Source organism: Molothrus ater, chromosome 18, assembly GCF_012460135.2.
Source record: "Molothrus ater isolate BHLD 08-10-18 breed brown headed cowbird chromosome 18, BPBGC_Mater_1.1, whole genome shotgun sequence".
NCBI lineage: Eukaryota > Metazoa > Chordata > Aves > Passeriformes > Icteridae > Molothrus > Molothrus ater.
Genome location: NC_050495.2, coordinates 13,597,737 through 13,616,915, shown reverse-complemented (window position 1 = coordinate 13,616,915; position 19,179 = coordinate 13,597,737). Strand labels below are relative to the sequence as shown.

General features: G+C 56.1%; 1 protein-coding gene across 1 annotated transcript in view; it reads left to right on the top strand.

The window, feature by feature from the left end:
* Positions 1–19,179, top strand: part of RTN4R (reticulon 4 receptor) — a 96,748-nt gene that overhangs the window by 42,574 nt on the left and 34,995 nt on the right. The gene's annotated exons all lie outside the window — the stretch shown is intronic.

The window sequence follows — 19,179 nt, the reverse complement described above, 5'->3', positions numbered from 1 at the left end:
TGGGGAGTCAGGCACTGGCTGGAGTAGAAACAGAGCTGTGACATCCCCTGGAGGACCCAGAGCAGGGAACTGCAGGTGCTGGGTCCAGCCTGGGTGGGGTCGCCCCTGAGGGGCTCTGCTGGGACAGGGATGGAGCAGGGTTCAGCAGTGGAGTGTCCCAGGGGAGTGACAGGACAAGGGACAATGGATTTGGGCAGCCAGAGGGCAGGGATGGATGGGATCTTGGGAATGAGGAATTGTTCCCTGGCAGGGTGGGCAGGCCCTGGCACAGGTGCCCAGAGCAGCTGGGGCTGCCCCTGGATCCCTGGCAGTGCCCAAGGCCAGGCTGGACACTGGGGCTGGGAGCAGCCTGGGACAGTGGGAGGTGTCCCTGCCCATGGCCAGGGTGGCACTGGATGGGCTTTAAGGTCTCTTCCCACCCAACCATCCTGGGATTCTGTGCCATGGGGGAATGGGAAGACTCTTCCAAAGGCAGGCCCGGAGCCTCCCTGCCCGGGCTGGGCGTTGCAGGCTCTGTCTGGGGGCAGGGCTGCCTGGTGCCCGCTGACCAGGCTCAGGAGCAGGGCCAGCAGGGGGGCTCAGTAGGCACAGCTGAGGTGCAGGAATGCAGGAATGCAGGAATGCAGGCTGGGGTTTGGACAATGCCTTGGAAGGTCCGGCTGATGGAGCAGCTGCTGCTTCTCCCTGCCTTTGTGGCTGGGGTCGATGACTGTGACTTTCCCTGAACTGAATTCCCAGCTGGAAGCAGGGCCTGCTTTGCTACCTCTGCTGGATTAAAGAGCCTTTGAGTGTCCACAGGTTTCCTCCCCTGGAAGTGCTCAAGGGCTGTTATCAGGTCACCTTTTAGCTTTTCTTCAGGGCACACTCAGATCAGGTGTCTTTACTTCACACCGTTTTTCCTGGCTCTTGACATCATTTTAGGCTCTTCACAACTGGTCTGAATCTTGTGCCTTTCTCTGAACTGCCTTGGGACAGATTTCCACTGGAGCAATATTCTAATCCTGCCTTCTCCCTGGTGCAGGGTGGGCCAGTTCCCTTCTGGACTTGCAGGTGGGATTAATGGTGGAGCTCAGTCCCAGCACTGTGCCTTGAGCTGGCCTTGGCTGCAAGCTCCATTTCCTGTGAGCAGTTGCTGGTTTTGGACAAACCATGGCAGACTCATGGATGGGTGGGGCAGGAAGAGCTGGATCTGCTCTGTTTGGGCACAGAAAATGAAGCTTTATTTTACTTTATTCCCCTCTCTGGGAACTGAATCTTGGCTGAAGGCTCATCCAGGAATAGCCAGTGCAGGGCGGCAGAGGCAGGGCTGAGCTCCATGCCCAGCCCTGCCCAGGAGTGACTGCCAGTGTCCCTGAGCCCAAAGCCATGAGCTGCATCCCAGCTGCTTGTGGCAGGGAGAGAGCTGCATCCTGAGGTTTCCAGGGTGAAGGGAGGGAAATGTCATTCCTCTGGAGGAGCCAGAGATGCTGGCTCAGCTGGAGCTGACGTTCCAGGGCCTTTGCCCACCCCAGAGAGCTGGGGACCGTGGCCAAAGCAGGAACTGCTTGTGCAGCCCAGGCTGGTGGGATGGTGATCCTTGGGAAGAGGAGCCAGCCCCTCTTCTTTGGCCCAGGACCCTTTCCTGAGGCTGCCAGCACTGCCTGGGGCAGACCTGAGACATTGGGTGGCTTTCTTTGATACTTCCAGGACAGGCAGGACAGCCCTGAATCCCAGAATCCTTGAGCTGTCCTCCTGCTGCCCCTGTCCCCCAGAGGCTGGGCTGTGCTGGGCTGGGCTGGGCTGAGATGGGCTGGGCTGAGCTGGGCTGGGCTGGGCTGGGCTGGGCTGGGCTGAGCTGGGCTGGACTGGGCTGGGCTGGGCTGGGCTGGGCTGGGCTGAGCTGGGCTGGGCTGGGCTGAGCTGGGCTGGGCTGAGCTGGGCTGGGCTGGGCTGGGCTGAGATGGGCTGGGCTGGGCTGAGATGGGCTGGGCTGGGCTGGGCTGGGCCAGGCGGAGCTGGGCTGAGCTGAGCTGAGCTGGGCTGAGATGGGCTGGGCTGAGATGGGCTGGGCTGGGCTGGGCTGAGCTGGGCTGAGATGGGCTGGGCTGAGATGGACTGAGATGGGCTGGGCTGGGCTGGGCTGGGCTGGGCTGGGCTGGGCTGAGCTGGGCTGGGCTGGGCTGGGCTGGGGGTCCTGGCTGCAGGGAGGGTGCAGAGCTGTGCTCATGTCTGAAAGGACACAAAGCCCTGGCAGCTGGGCAGGACAGTCTGATTTTAGTCAGAATGGTCTCAAATCCTACAAATCCTCCATCCCAGGAGGGACAGTGCCCACTGACCTGTGCTCCACCCCAGGGTGCCTGATCCTGTGTCCTGTGCTGAGCTGTTGGGGTCTGTGTCCTTGGTCACTCTGAGCTTCACTTCCCCTGTTCCCTGCTCCTTTCCATGGATGCTCTGTCCCCAGCAGCAAGGAGAATTCCCTCAGCTGCAGGGAGCTCCAATCTGGTGGTGGACATGGTCCCATCACATGTCCTGATGGTGGAAATGGTCACATCACATCTCCTGAAGTTGGACATGGTCACACCACATCTCCTGATGGTGGAGATGGTCACATCACATCTCCTGAAGTTGGACATGGTCACACCACATCTCCTGAAGTTGGACAAGGTCACACCACATCTCCTGATGGTGGAGATGGTCACATCACATCTCCTGATGGTGGAAATGGTCACACCACATCTCCTGAAGTTGGACAAGGTCACACCACATCTCCTGATGGTGGAGATGGTCACATCACATCTCCTGAAGTTGGACATGGTCACACCACATCTCCTGATGGTGGAGATGGTCACACCACATATCCTGATGGTGGACAAGGTCACATCATATCTCCCTCAGCCAGGGGCTTGTCCTGCCCCAGGGGACACGGACAGGCAGGGACACTCAGGTCTGCACAAAGCTCCAAGCAGGCACTGCTTGCTTCCCTCCTTTCCCATGCTTGGCCACGTTTCCTGCAGGAATCCCCTCCCCCACGGGTCCTGTAACATCCATTTTGGGTTTCCCATGGGTTTGGGGCCAGGGAAGCTCTCCTGGACACAGCACAGGGAGGGTGATGACTCCATCCTCCCCCACTGCCTGCTCCAGGCCCTCTCCTGGGAAAGCCCCCTCTGGAAATAGCAGGCTGAGTGTTTCCAGCTTCCAGAGTGCGTCAGGAAAGAATCACATCAAGGGCTCTTAATGCTCGACCTTTCCCATCTCCCTGCAGCTCCTGAGTGCCAGGCTCAGGCTGGGAAGTGCCTGGGGACGCTTCTGCCCCCACCCAGCCTGTGCTTGGCAGAGAGCAGAGCTGCAGCTGGACAGAAGGACTGCCCTGGCACCCCCAGCTGCTGCTGCTGGGGACACCTGGGCCACCCTCTGCAGGGCTGCTGAAAGGTGCTGGCAGAGCTGCACACACGGCTCTCCCAGGGCACTACCTGGGGACAGAGAGACTGCTGGGTTCTACTGGTTCATACTGGGTTGTGCTGGGTTGTGCAGGGCCATACTGGATTTTACTGGTTTGTACTGGGTTATACTGCGTTGTGCTGGGCCATACAAGATCATACTGGGTCATACTGTGTTGTGCTGGGTTGTACTGGGTCATACTGGGTTATATTGGGTTGTACTGGGTCATACTGGGTTATGCTGGGTTGTGCTGGGTTATATGGGGTTACACTGGGTTATACTGGGTTATGCAGGGTTCTGCTCAGTCATACTTGGTTGTATTGGGTTGTGCAGGGTCATACTGGGTTATACTGGCTTGTGCTGGGTCATACTGGATTATACTGGGTTGTGCAGGGTCATACTGGATTATATGGGGTTATACTGGGTCATTCTGGGTTGTGCAGGGTTCTGCTTGGTCATACTTGGTTGTATTGGGTTGTGCTCGGTCATACTGGGTTTTACTGGGTTATACTGGGTTGTGCTAAGTCATGCTGGGTTGTGCAGGGTTATACTGGGTTGTACTGGTTCATACTGGCTTATACTGGGTTGTGCAGGGTCATACTGGGTCATTCTGGGTTGTGCTGGGTCGTGCTGGGTTATACTGGGTTGTACTGGGTTTCCCTGGGTCATACTGGGTTGTGCTGGATCATACTGGTTATATGGGGTTATACTGGGTTGTACTGGATTATGCAGGGTTCTGCTGGGTCATACTTGGTTGTACGGGGTCATACTGGGTTGTGCTGCTGGTTTGGGGCTCTAGGTTTCCCTGGATGAAGTCGGGGGAGCCCAGTGATGCCAGGAGTGTGGCACTGGGAGCTGGAGGAGGCCCCTGGGATCCCTGCAGGGAACTCCACAACTCCTGACAGGAGAGGGGGTCAGGCTGTGCTCCAGGGAACAGGGACAGGAGCAGAGGGAACGGCCTCAGGCTGGGCCAGGGGAGCCTCAGGGTGGACATCAGGAGGAATTTCCCCATGGAAAGGGGGGTCAGGCCTTGGCAGGGGCTGCCCAGGGAGGTTTGCAGTGCCCATCCCTGGAGGGGTCCCTGGAGGTGGCACTGAGTGCTCTGAGCTGGGGACAGGGTGGGATCACCACAGATTTGACTTGGTGACTCTGGAACGCTTTTCCAGCCTGAATGGTTCCATAATTCTGTGATTCCAATTCCACCCTGCAGGAGCAGCTCCCAGCAGCTCCCTGCAGAGGCAGGGGCTGTGTGGGGCAGAGCTGTGGGACAGCAGCCCCAGCTCAGGTTCCACCTTGGAGCTGCAGGGCTTTGGAGTGGCTCAAGCACTGAGACACTGGAGTGCAGGAGCTCCTGTGGTCAGGCAGGGCTTGCTGTCAGCAGCTGGAGCTGAAATGTTTGAGAGCAGGAGGTGCCTGCTGGGACAAGGTGGGTCTGGGGCAGCTGGATCCGAGGACAGAGTTGGCATTTCCCTCCTGACCAGGTGTGAGAGACAACTCAGTCCAGGGAGTTCAGTTGTGTCAGCTTTGGGGAGGTCAGAGGCACAACTCTGTCCTAGGGCTGTGCAGGCTCCAGGCAGGAATGGGACAGGCTGCTGGGGGCAGCATTCCCTGCCCACCCTGGCACACCCAGGGGCTGCAGGACACTGCCCAGGCCACAGCTCCATCCCGGCAAGGCTGGGCATGGGAATGGGAATGGGCATGGGGATGGGCATGGGCATGGGAATGGGGATGGAAATGGGAATGGAAATGGGAATGGGGATGGGCATGGGCATGGGAATGGGAATGAGAATGGAAATGGGAATGGGAATGGGAATGGGGATGGGCAAGGGAATGGGGATGGGCATGGGAATGGGAATGGGAATGTGGATGGGCATGGGGATGGGCATGGGAATGGGCATGGGAATGGGGATGAGAACAGGAATGGGCATGGGAATGGGAATGGGAATGTGGATGGGCATGGGGATGGGCATGGGCATGGGCATGGGAATGGGGGATGGGAACAGGAATGGGCATGGGAATGGGAATGTGGATGGGCATGGGGATGGGCATGGGCATGGGCATGGGAATGGGGATGAGAACAGGAATGGGCATGGGAATGGGAACGGGAATGTGGATGGGCATGGGCATGAGAATGGGGATAGGAACAGGAATGGGCATGGGAATGGGAATGGGCATGGGCATGAGAATGGGAATGGGAATGGGAATGGGGATAGGAATAGAAATGGGAATGAGCATGGGCATGGGAATGGGGAATGGGCATGGGGATGGGAATGGGCATGGGAATGGGATTGGGCATGGGAATGGGCATGGGAATGGGAATGAGCATGGGAATGGGAATGGGAATGAGCATGGGCATGGGAAGGGTTGGGGCTGCTGGTCTTAGAGGGCTTTTCCAAGCAGACTCCATGAGTGTGTACCCAGAGGAGGAACATCTCCCCAAAGGCACACACCTTGCCCTGGCCACTGCTCCTGGCCCTGCTGGGGGATCTGGTGATCCAAACCAGCTGCAAAATCCAGCTTTGCACAGAATTCCCTGGGTGGGTGGTGGCAGTGGCTGAGCTGTGGCCCAGGGCTGTTGTGTGCAGAGAAACCAGGGTAAGCACAAAGCAACTGGGGAAAAAATGATAAAAATAAATAATTTTTTTTAAAGTTTTTAAAATTTAAATGAGTTTTATTTCTTTTCATGTTGCAAGGCTGCATTTTCTTTCCCTTATTTTCTGCTCCTCTTAGAGGCTGGTACTGCTGAAGTGGTTGTTTTGTGCTTGTTCCTTTAATTAGCTCCTTAGCAGCTTCCCAGCTTTCCTATGGAGACTTGTTCTTCTTCTGAAGTTGATTTCTTAAGGTTAGGCTTAAAAAAGCTCACCCATACGGAAAGGCATGAAGTGAAAGGGAAAGCCAGGCTGTAGGAATGATGCAGACACGTTTGCTGGGCCTCGGTGTCCAGTTCTGATGCACTGGGAGAGATCCAGGGGCTGGGATTTGACCTTACAGGTCACAAAGATTGATCATCATCAATCATCAATCACCACAGAAATGGTCAGAGGACTGAAGCACTTTTCCTATTAGGAAGGGCTGAGAGATTGGAATTACTCAGCCTGGAGAGGAGAAGGCTCCAGGGAGAGCTCAGAGCCCCTTGCAGGGCCTAAAGGGGCTCCAGGAGAGCTGCAGAGGGACTGGGGACAAGGGATGGAGGGACAGGACCCAGGGAATGGCTCCCACTGCAGAGGGCAGGGCTGGATGGGATCTTGGGAATCAGGAATTGTTCCCTGGCAGGGTGGGCAGGCCCTGGCACAGGTGCCCAGAGCAGCTGGGGCTGCCCCTGGATCCCTGGCAGTGCCCAAGGCCAGGCTGGACATTGGGGCTGGGAGCAGCCTGGGACAGTGGGAGGTGTCCCTGCCATGGCAGGGCTGGCACTGGATGGGCTTTAGGGTCTCTTCCAACCCAACCCATTCCATGGTTTTATATCCAATCAGAGTTTCCAGGTTGAACTTTTTGGGACTTGGGCACCTCAAGCATTGAAATTCTTCAGCAAACCCCTCCCTGTTCCCTTTGGCTGGAGCACAGGACTGATTTTATCCTGCTCCCTTTGGAAATGTCAGCCCCTGTGCTCAGGAGTTTTACAGGCACCTTGTACCTTGCAAGCCAAGATCACTTTTTAATGCTAACAAGGAATCAATTTGTTTTGAATGTGCAAAGATTTTATGCCACTAAGAGAGAAGGGTTTTTAATATGGATATAATAAGCCTTATGCTATGTCCATGGTTTGAATAATCCATGGATTTCTCATTGTCCTGCCTCAGAAAAAAGATGCTGGAGTAAAGGAAAAGCTGCTGAGAAGGGCAGCCAGGGTGCTCAGAGGGCTGGGGTGGGCACAGACCCACATAGAGGTTTTACACCTTTTTGCCAGAGGTGTGCAGGGCAGGGCAGGGGGCACTGAGGAACTGGTCACAGTTCTGACCCTGGTGGCACTCGGGGAACAGGTGAGGCTGGAGCCTCACCACACATCCATCACCTGTGCAGGGCTTGGCCCAGGATGCTGTGGGAGCCAAAGGACAGAGTGAGTTTGAAGAGAGGAAGGGCAAAGTGGTTCTCTGGGATCCACTGTGGCTGTGGAGCAGGTGGATAATCCCAAATGTGGAGTCTCCAAGCTCTGCCTGTTCCCTGTGCCAGGGCACACTCTGCCCTGCCTCACCTGCTCAGACCCACGTGGAGCCTCTGCTGCGCCAGGGCAGGATGAAAGCCCCATGATCTTTGTAGTGCTTCAATATTCCAGTGCTTGTACAAAAAAAGAGTTTTAAAAGGGTTCACAGGAGCAGCCTGGACCCAGATTCCAAGCTGCTTGAAACCCTGCAGAAACAGGGATTTAACTTTCAGAAGCTGCAGATTTCATCATGGCTCACGTCTGTCTTTTTTTTTTCTTCTTCTTTTTTTTTTAATGGTTTTCTAAAATTACCAAAAAGCACCCACAGATGGTGGAGTTCTGATTGGTTTATTGTGTGTGAGTGTGAAAATCCACAGCATGTTGGTGCTCCCAGCTTGGTCTCCAGAGACACACAAGCCCTGCAGCTGATTGGTGAAATGAATATCACAGAATTGTGGGATGGGTTGGGTGGGAAGGGACCCTGCAGCCCATCCAGTGCCACCCCTGCCATGGCAGGGACACCTCCCACTGTCCCAGGCTGCTCCAAGCCCTGTCCAGGCTGGCGTTGGGCACTGCCAGGGATCCAGGGGCAGCCCCAGCTGCTCTGTGCCAGTCATGGCTCACATGGCCAGCACAAATATCCTAAATTATTGCAGGTGTTCTGATACAGCCGGAACTCTTTTAAATGGAAGCTCCAAATAACTTCATTGACTTTGCCAGTCCTCCGTGCTCTGCTCTCCCAGCTGGAAGTTTTGCTGGGAGTGGGATGAGAACAAGAGCTCCCCTTCCCCAAGCCTGCTCTGAGCCAGGGCCTGGCTGTCACCTCCTGAGGACATTTCTGTGCTCAAGACACCTGATGGCACCAGTCCACAAATGCAGGGTGGTGCTGTATTTGTGGGGTGCCCTTGGCAGGAAGGAATGATGAATCTGACTCCATGTTCTCAGAAGGCTCATTTATTATTTTATGATACTATATGATATAAAAGAATACTAAAATAAACTATACTAAAGAATACAGAAAGGATACAGACAGAAGGTTAAAAAGATACTAATGAAAAACTTGTGACTCTCTGAGTCTGACACAGCTTGGCCCTAATTGGTCAAAGAGTAAAAAAAATTCACATGAAACCAATGAAAGAAACACCTGTGGGTAAACAATCTCCAAACACATTTTCCACACCAGCAAAACACAGGAGAAGCAATCAGATAATTATTGTTTTCCTTTTCCCTGAGGCCTCTCAGCTTCCCAGGAGAGAAATCCTGGCAAAGGGATTTTTCCAGAAAATAAGACTGTGACAGGGTGGGACAAATCTGTCCCAGATTTCCATCCCCTCTCTGTGTGAGCTGGGGTCAGAGTCGCTCTGGCTGGACCACGTGGCACCTTCAGCAAGATGCTGTCACTGCTGTCCTGCTGTCTGTCACTGCTGTCCTCCTCTGGGACAGGACCCCTTCCTCCCTGGAGCTGGTGCAGGGCTGTGTTTGGGATTTGGTGTGAGGATAACACTGAGAACACTCTGAGCTTATGGTTGGTGCCAAGCTCTGTTCACTCCAGATCCAGGAGTTCTCAGGATGCCAGGCTATGGCAGTGAGCTGGGATGGAACCTGGCCAGGAGAGCTGACCCACAGTGGCCACAGGGATGTTCCACACCACAGAAGGTCCTGCTTGGGGTAGGAACCAGGGCAGGGGTGGAGTCTCCATCCCTGCACATGCAGATGTGGTGATGGAGGAACTGTGCTCAGTGCTGCCCTGGGCAGTGTCTGGTTAATGAGGGCAGTGCTTTAGCTCCATGGCCTTGGGGGTCTTTTCCAGCCTTAACTCTGTGACTGTTCAGTGCCTGAAGGGGCTCCAGGAGAGCTGCAGAGGGACTGGGGACAAGGGATGGAGGGACAGGACACAGGGAATGGCTCCCACTGCCAGAGGGCAGGGATGGATGGGATATTGGGAATTAGGAATTGTTCCCTGGCAGGGTGGGCAGGCCCTGGCACAGGTGCCCAGAGCAGCTGGGGCTGCCCCTGGATCCCTGGCAGTGCCCAAGGCCAGGCTGGACATTGGGGCTGGGAGCACCTGGGACAGTGGGAGGTGTCCCTGCCATGGCAATGGATGATCTGTATGGTCCTTTCCCACCCCAATTCCATGATTCTGTGGTGCTGTGACTCTCATGTATGCCCTTGGCAGGGAGAACTCAGAGCTCTCGTGCAGGATCCAGAGATGTCCTGGGGCCTCTGGAATCCCATCCCAGACACCATCCCAAGGAGCTTTTTTTTCTACTGCTGGAGCTTCCTTACAGTGGCATCCTGCTGCTGCTGGCCCTGGAGCAGCTGAGGCCTGCTGAGGAAACGCTCTTCAGTGGATTTGAGAAGGAATCTCTTGGATAAGGAGAAGAGACCCTCAAGTGCTGATTTTCTGCCCGGTTGCCTCTTCTTGCAAGAGGCAGTTGAACTGCAGTGGGAAGAATGTTTTGCAGCACTTTGCAGCTCACACACTACACCAGGCCCTCGGTGTCCCCACTCATTTGAGCTCATTTTTCTCCTCCTTCCCTTTCCACAGGAACCTTTTCACTCCTTCACAAAGAACTTGCAATAAGAGCATTTCCGAAATCATTGTTTATTCAATATTTATGACAACCTTGGAATGCAAATTAAGTTGTAACAAATGAGCACACAGGTGGGTGCTTTGCTCCTACACAATTCCTGAATTACCCTCCTGGAGCCCTGATTTTCCATGGTTTCCTTGCAATGCTCTGATGGTGCCTGGGAGCTCTGTACTTCAGCACTCTCTGTGAATTTCCTTCCATTCCTGCCCTCCAGTCCTCCAGCAGGAGTGGGAGGTGTCTCCCTGAGCTGGACTTGACACATCTTGAGCAGGAAGAGGATGGAATCCTGGAATTCTTTGGGTGGGAAGGGACCTTAAAGCCCATCCAGTGCCAGCCCTGCCATGGCAGGGACACCTCCCACTGTCCCAGGCTGCTCCCAGCCCCAATGTCCAGCCTGGCCTTGGGCACTGCCAGGGATCCAGGGGCAGCCCCAGCTGCTCTGGGCACCTGTGCCAGGGCCTGCCCACCCTGCCAGGGAACAATTCCTAATTCCCAATATCCCATCCATCCCTGCCCTCTGGCAGTGGGAGCCATTCCCTGTGTCCTGTCCCTCCATCCCTTGTCCCCAGTCCCTCTGCAGCTCTCCTGGAGCCCCTTTAGGCCCTGCAAGGGGCTCTGAGGTGTCCCTGGAGCCTTCTCCTCTCCAGGTGAGCACCCCCAGCTCTCCCAGCCTGGCTCAGAGCAGAGGGGCTCCAGCCCTTGGAGCACTGGGATGTCCTGCTGGGCTCTCCCAGGTTTCTGACTTGACATCTCCAGCAGCTTGGAGTGTCCAGGATGAGGTAACCACTGTGCCACAGCCAGGGAAATCTGTTATTGGCATCCAGAGGTTCAGGATATCTGTGTAAGCTGTCCCAGTGAGTTCTTGGTCTGGACATCCCCTGTGTAAGCCCAGGCCCAGCAAAGCCAGGTGTGGGTGCTCTGCCTTCCCTTCACCTCCCCAGCCTCCTGTGAGCACCTCTGAGGAGCCCAGCTGGCTTCTCTTCCTCCCCTCCTTGTGCACACACACAAACTCTTCCTCTGGGGCTTCCCAAGGGATCCCTTCCCCATGGCACTCCCTGGTGCCCAGGCTGTGCTCTCCTGCCCAGCTCTGCCACCAGGGTGCCCGTGCCCCATGCTGGGCTCACAGCTCTGTTGGGAGATGCTCCCCTGCTCTGTCCTGCACAGGCCCAGCCTGGCATTCTCCAGAGCAAAGACTCAAACAGCAGCACTAAAATCAAGAAGAAAATCCTGTATTTGTAGCACCAAAACTTTGATGCTTTCTGGGTTTCTCTCCTCTGGCAGCTGCAGCAGGAACGAGATCATCAAGATTTAATTCAGCCTGTGGCTTGAATGTGATCTCTGCACTTGTCCTGCAGCCCTTTCCCTTCTCCATCTGCCTCCCTGCCTGCATCTCAGCATGGATCACATCCAGCCAGCTGGATGGAATGGAGCTGTTGTCCACCCAGGAGCCACCCCTTGCTCTCTTTTATTCCTTGAACTGCTTTTTATTGCTGGGGTGTTGTGGAGAAGGAGCAGCTGTGATGTCCCTGTCCCCAGCCCCACTCTGTGCCTGCCAGCCCTGGTTCCCAGCTCTTCCCTGGAGGTTGGGTTTGCAGTTTGGGTGTCAGGAACAAGAGCTCTGAGCTCCTCCCTGTGCCCTTGCTCCAGCTGGGATAACCTTTTGTCCCTCCCCCGTGCTTACACCGATCCCAGAGGCATTCCTGCCACCTGCAGAGGAGCTGGGACACTCCCAGCCCTTCCTGCAGCTCTGGAGGATGAGGCAGGGCTGGGGCTGGGGCTGCCACCCCTCCTGCTGTCAGGAACAAAACCTCTGGGGGTAGAGATTTATCCCTTTCCCTTGCTCCTGAACAAAACCCTTCCGGGCTGCCTGAAGTAAATCATAAAACCTGGAATCTCCTGGGCTGGAAGGGCCCCACCAGGATGATCCAGCCCAGCTCCTGGCCTTGCCCAGACCCCCCAACAGTCCCAGCCTGGATTCCCTGTCCCTCCCTGGCAGTTTTTGCCCTGGGGGTGCAGGGAAGTACCTGGAGGAGAGGACCACGAAGGTGATGGGAGATGATTTAAAGGGCCTGGAGAGCCAGGACAAGGGGGAAGGGGTCCACACTGATAAAAAGTGGGGTTAGATGGGATATTGGGAATCAGGAATTGTTCCCTGGCAGGGTGGGCAGGCCCTGGCACAGGTGCCCAGAGCAGCTGGGGCTGCCCCTGGATCCCTGGCAGTGCCCAAGGCCAGGCTGGACACTGGGGCTGGGAGCACCTGGGACAGTGGGAGGTGTCCCTGCCATGGCAGGGGTGGCACTGGATGAGCCTTAAGGTCCCTTCCCACCCAAACCATTCTGGGATTCTGTGCTGACCCTGTGGGTGGTGGGGCAGCCCTGGCAGCAGGGACAGAGCTCCCTGGGGCACTGCAGATGCCAAGGGGATGCATTCCCTCGGTGCTGGTGGATCCCAGTGTTGAGAAGGCCCTGTCCCTGTGTCTGGGCAGCCAAACCCCCCCTGCTGGCCCTGCCCCATGTCCTTGGGTGGGCCCTGAGCAGGGCACGGCATCTGTGGCTCCCGGGAGAGCAGCGTCCGTTCCAGGTGAATATTAATCCGAACAGGAGGAGGCAGAAACATTGTTTACCCTGCTTTTGTTAATCAGTTTGTTTCCCTTCGTGATCCCAAAATGAAATTAAAAGGCTCTGTTTACATTGCTGAATTATCATCTGCTCCAGCAGGTAAAGCACTTTGGTGGAGAATTAATGGAGCCGCGGACAGATTTGTGTCAAAAATATGTGCATATTTTCCCAGCAAAGGATTTGTTTAACTGAGCTAGAATCTCATGGCTTTGTGTTTAAATAAAACATCAGCCACCAGCCACCCACAAAAGTTGCTGGAGGCTGTGGCCCTGGAATGAGTTCACCTTTAAAACAGCTGAGCTGGAGCCTTTTCTCCTGCTGCATTCTGAGGTGATGCTCCAGGAGCAAAGGCACCCTTGGAGTGCAGCTGAAGGATTTGTAATCTTCTCCAAGGAAACACCCAACCCTAATACCAGGGAAACACAAGGGAATGTGCACAGGGTTCATCCTGCAGCTCTTCTGCTGAATTGTCCTGGGGGCAAGGTGGGAATTTCTGTCAAATTCTCTCCTCTTGTCCCACAGCATAACCCAGCACAGGGCTGGGCCCTTGCACCTGCCTCAGAAGGCTGAAAAATATCCAATTCTGCTCAGTTTTGCTCCAGCTGCACTAAATTTATAAGCCAGCACAAGGAAGACAAGATCTAAAAACCAATTTAGCAAAAAATAGCCTTTGCAACTAAAAATTAATGCTTGGAAAGGCCTAAATGAAGCTTGAAAATAGCTTTTTTTTTCCCCTCTCCAGCCGATGATTCACGTGCCTATTTGCAAACAATTCAAATGCAGTAAATTGAGAGGAAATATAAATCAGGTTCCTAAGTGAAGCTGCATAAATCCAATAAATGATTGATGAGAGGATCCTGTTTGAAGGCGCTGCTGTCTGTCTCCAGTGCTGAGGCAGAAAATAATGGGGCCTCCTCCTCTTTGGCCCTGGCCAGTGGAGCAGGGTGCAGTGACCCCCGATCCCCCCGTGCCCCTGGCCACGCTGCCCAGGCAGAGCTGCAGAATGAGCCTGTGCCCACCCCACAGATCCCTGTGGGCTCTCCCTGGGCAGGAGGAGCAGGAATGGGCAGAGGAGCCAGAGCTGCCAGGGCAGCCCTGCAAAGGCTTCAGTGCTCCCCAAGAAATGTGGCACTGTGCCTTGGTTTGAACAGACAGGTGTCTGCTAAAGAAGGCAGGAGCCTCCCCTGAAATGGAAAATGTAAATCCCCTCCTCTGAATTGTTGTAATTTTGAAATTAAGGGGCTCTCGGGCAAAGATATGGGAGCAGGAATAACAGTTCATTACTAGGAAAAATAAAAATACAAATGCAATAGTACAAAAAAAGAAAACAAACCACAGCCAGAGTCAGACCATGCCCTGCCCCCTGTGTGTCAGGGGGTGGCACAGCCCCATCCCATGGGGGCTCAGCCCTCCTGCAGTGCCAGCTGTGGCTCTGCTGGAGCAGGGATCGTGCACAAGGGGGGAGTTTTCCTCTGCAGCTCCAGGGCTGCTGCAGATGGGCCTGGGCTCCCTCTGGCAATGCAGGGCAGCAGAAGCTGCTCCTCTGGCAATGCACTGGGCAAAGGCTGCTGTGCTGTGCCAGGCTCACATTGGATCCAGGTAGGAATGCTTGGCTCCTGCCCTGGGCACAGCATCTCCCCATGGGATGCTGGAATTGGATCAGCCCTGCAGGGACACTCAGTGGCCATGGACAGCAGAGATCTCCTGCAGGGAGGATTGGCTGGGGGAGAGATAAAGGAAAAACTGCCCCATGGACAGCAGAGAACTGCCCCAGCTCTGACACATGGGGACAGAACACAGACATTGCCTTGCAATCCAGGGCACACTGACTTCTCACAAGGGCATGGAGTGAGGGGACAGGGGGCGTGGCTGTAACTGGGATGCAGTAGATTTAGATGGGATATTGGGAATTGGGAATTGTTCCCTGGCAGGGTGGGCAGGCCCTGGCACAGGTGCCCAGAGCAGCTGGGGCTGCCCCTGGATCCCTGGCAGTGCCCAAGGCCAGGCTGGACATTGGGGCTGGGAGCAGCCTGGGACAGTGGGAGGTGTCCCTGCCATGGCAGGGGTGGAATGGGATGGGACTTAAGGTCCCTTCCCACCCAAACCATTCCATGGATCTGTGGTTCCATGGAGCTGATGCAATGGCTCAGGAGCCCCTCTGGCTCCAGGGGAAGGAGCAGCCCTGTCCTGCAGCGGACCTGCTGGTTCTGCAGTAGGACCATGCTGTGTCCCTCCACTCTCACGGCAGGTCCTGGGGAGAAGCTCTGGTCCCTCTGTGCTCTCAGGGACACCGGGCTGTGTGTCCCCTGCTGGCACAGAGGAGCTCCCAGCTCCCTGCCCAAGGGCAGCACGAGGGCGGCTGGAGCTGGTGCATTCCCAGAGGTGATGGTTGTGGCAGATGAATGGTAGCACAGAGACCTGAAAACCCTTCCAAAAATTCATCCAGGAGCTGCCCCAATCCAGTCAGGGCTCCTGCAGTCTGTCCCAGGGCTGGTGGCATGCTGTGTATCCAAACCTTTGCTTGGAGCTCAGGGGATAAGCAGTGTCCATCTCTCAGGGTACATCTGGAAGTGGGGGAATAGCCAGGGCATGGCAGCTGGTCAGCAGGGAGGGGCTGTGGCCACGTCACCTTTCTCACATGAAGTTCTTGGTCACAGAATCCCAGGATCACTGAGGCTGAAAAATCCCCCCAGACCATCAAGTCCCAGCTGTGCCCAATCCCCACTTTGTCCCCAGCCCTGAGCTCTGAGTGTCCTGTCCAGGCCTTCCTTGGACACCTCCAGGGATGGGCACTCCAGACCTCCCTGGGCAGCTGTGCCAGTGCCTGACCACCCTTTCCATGAAGGAATTACCCCAAAATCCACCCTGCCCCTGCCCTGGCCCAGCCTGAGGCCGTTCCCTCTGCTCCTGTCCCTGTTCCCTGGAGCACAGCCCGACCCCCCGGCTGTCCCCTCCTGGCAGGAGCTGTGCAGAGCCACAAGGGCCCCCCTGAGGCTCCTTTGCTCCAGGCTGAGCCCCTGCCCAGCTCCCTCAGCCTCTCCTGGGGCTCCAGCCCCTTCCCAGCTCCGTTCCCTGCCCTGGACACACTCCAGCCTCTCAAGCTCCTTCTTGAATTGCAGGGCCCAAAACTGTCCCCTTGAATTGCAGGGCCCAGAACTGTGCGCAGCCCTCGGGCCCTCAGCAATGCCCCAGGATCCTCATTCCCCGTGTCCCAGCAGCTCTGGTGGGCAAGGCCGGAGCAGGGCGGGTCTGTGTCCCCGGCCGGAGCTCCTGTGGGAGGGGCAGGGCAGTCGGTGGATCCTGCTCCTCCTAAACCCCTCTAAAACCCGCCCAAACCTCCTCCAAACCCCCCAAAGCCCTCCCAAGCCCATCCTGTGAGCCCAGCCTGCAGGGAGATAGATCGGCAGCAGCAGCAGCAGCAGCTGTTGGAAAAGCCCCCAGGGCAGAGTCTGGAAATGGAGATTCCAGCTGCCAGCACCCTGCCCCCAGCACGGAGCTGAGCCCAGAGCATCCTCCCCAGTGCCCTCGGGTGCCCTGGCGCCCGTCCTGCTGCCATTGAACGGTTCCAGAGGCCTGGCAGAGCGGGATGGGTCACAGCAGCCCTGAGGGCACGGCAGGAGCAGCTTTTTCCATCCCCACTGAGATGGGAGCATCAGAACGGGACCAAGCTCAGAGGAGTCACTCTGCAGCCGTGTGGAGCAGGATCATCTTGGGGTGCCACCTTTTCCATGTCTCCCCAAGCCCTCTGAGGGACCATGGGGAGCGTGAGGGGCAGGGCTGTGCCCCACCAGTCCAGAGCAGATCTCTGTACAGACCTTTCACCTCACTGCCCTCATCCTGCCCCACCAGCAGCATCCCAAAACCGTGAGGGGTGAGGATGAGCTGTTTAGGAGGCATCAGTGCAGCCAGCATTGCAATGCCAAGGTGCTGGGAAGAGCCTGAACACAATCCAGAGCCTTGGCATTGGGAGGTTCAAGCATTTTTTCAGCATGTGACAGGCCAAGGCAGCTGCCACCAGCTCCTGCTCCCAGCCTGGCATAAATCAGCAGCAGAGGAACAAGGTGACTTGTCTCCACTCCAGGTTGTCCCTCTTTGGAGCTGGCACTGACACAGTTTTCATGAAAAATTTATTTTGCAAGAAAATGGGTTTTCAATCAAAGCAAGCGTTTCTGCATGAAATATTATTTACATTGACATTTCCCCATTTTTTCTCAATGATACACTTCTCTTCCTTCCTTCTCCCACTTTCTTCCAAAGAGACGAGCCCAAAAATAATTCAGAGGCAGTGTTAATTTTTCAGTGAAAGTGTCTGGCTTTGGGTAACAGAGGACTGCATATTTTGAGAGAAAATCAAATATTTTCCCTCCAAAGTGAGGAAAAGTGAGTTTTCAGAAATGAAACCATCAACTGGTAATGAAGTGGGGGTATCAGAACGATCTGGGGAAGGGTTTGCAGAGAGGAATGGGGGATGCTGTGTCCCAGAGCAGCTCTGGGCACGGGGAGGGGACAGCAGTGTCCCTGCCCTCGGGTCCATCTTCCTCCTCGTGACCCAGAGCCCACAATGAGACAAATTCATAATCTGCAGCAGAAATAATCCAATGCATTTTTTTTTTAACAGAAAAGGGGGAGGTGTTGTATTGCACTAAATAGTTTATTTAGTTGTTGTTTTGCCCATCTCCTGCTCCTGCCCAGTCCTTGGTTTGAGCCTAAGGAGGCTCGATGGGGCATCTAATTGAGGCACCTAATTAAGGCACCTAATGAATCCACTCTGGTGGCACAGGAGGGTGGAGGCACCGTTCTGGTCCCTGGGGACAGCAGCTCCCACATTCCCACAGGTCCCACGTGGGCTGGCTGCTGCTGGGGCCATGCCAGCCCCTGGTGCCCTGGATTCAGCTTCCTCTGCCCCATTTCTGCCTGGCACATCCAAGTGCTCAGCTTTCCAAAAGTATTCCACAGGCAAAGGCTTTGCTTCTCCGAGCCACAGGGGATCATCCCTGCCTGTGCCTGGATCCAGAGAGCAGCACCTGCAGGTTCTGCACCCTCTGGGTGCTGGGCTCCCCTTGTGGGGCTCAGGGCCAGCCTGGGGGACTCCAGGGGCACTTGGAATGTTCAGCTGGAGCAGAGGACACTGAGCTCAGAGCTCACCAGGAGCTGCAGCTCCTCCCAAGGGCAGCTCCCATCTCTGCTCTGGGACAGGGACAGCACCCAGGGCATGGCTGGGGCTGGGCCAGGGCAGCTCAGGCTGAGATCAGGGCAAGGTTCTTCCCCCAGAGGGTGCTGGCACTGCCCAGGCTGCCCAGGGAATGGGCACGGCCCCGAGGCTGCCAGAGCTCCAGGAGCCTTTGGGCAGCGCTGCCAGGGATGGACAGGGTGGGATTGTTGGGGGTCTGGGCTGGATGATCCTGTGGGTCCCTCCAGCTCAGGAGATTTCATCATTCTGTGAGGCCATCACCTGTGATCCCACAGCAGCCCTGAGCTGGGTGTTCATCCCCTCTCCCTGAGCCAGAGAGGAACAAAGGTGCTGGAGCCAGAGAGGGTCTGAGGCCATGGGCAGGCAGAGCAGCTGGAGCTGAGGCACTGCCCCATTCCTGCACAGGGATGCTCCCAGCTGCCCTTTCCAGGAGCAGAGCCAGCTCCAGAGGGGCCTGGGGGAGGCTCCCCGTGCCAGCTGTGGCTGGCAGCTGGCTGGGCATGCGGCCTTGGGAAATTCTTGCTATTTTCCAGCTCTTGCTCTTTTGCAGGGCTAGCAGAATTTCTCAGTGTGGAGACATTTGTCAATTTGCATAATTAAAGCACTGCAAACTCATCCAGATTCACAGATCTCTGCGCTGGCTCCCTGGAGACTCCCCACTCCTCTCCCATGAATTATTTATCGGCAGTGCTGGTTCTAACAGGGCCCTTTGTCTGCGCCTTTGCTCCACATTTCAGAGCTCCCAGGTGGAGATGAGGAGGCTCCCCCGAGGCAGAGCTGGGGACAGGAACAGCTCCGTGTCCCACAGCCCTGTCCTTCCACTCTGCTGGGTGGGATCCACGGGAATTCCTGGAGCTGCAGGGCTGCTGTGCAGAGGGAGCTGAAGGTGTTTGGTCCAAGGCTGGGCTCCATGGTCCTGGAGCTCTTTTCCAGCAGCAGGGATCCTGTGAGTGAGTGAGCAGCGGGGATGCTGTGACTGAGCTTCCTGTGCAGATGGAGGTGTTGCAGCAGGGCAGCCCCAGGGCTGTCCCCACACTGCTTCAGGCCTTGGCTGTATCATCAGCTCAGGGTGCCTGGTACCTCTGTCCCATGTCCCAGCCTGTCCCTGCATGGGACCTGAGGGCTGGGGATGTCCCTCCATGTCCCCTGAGCTGGCACTGCTGGGGCACCTCCAGTGCTGGGGCAGCTCTGGGACCCTCCTGACAGGAGAGACCTGGA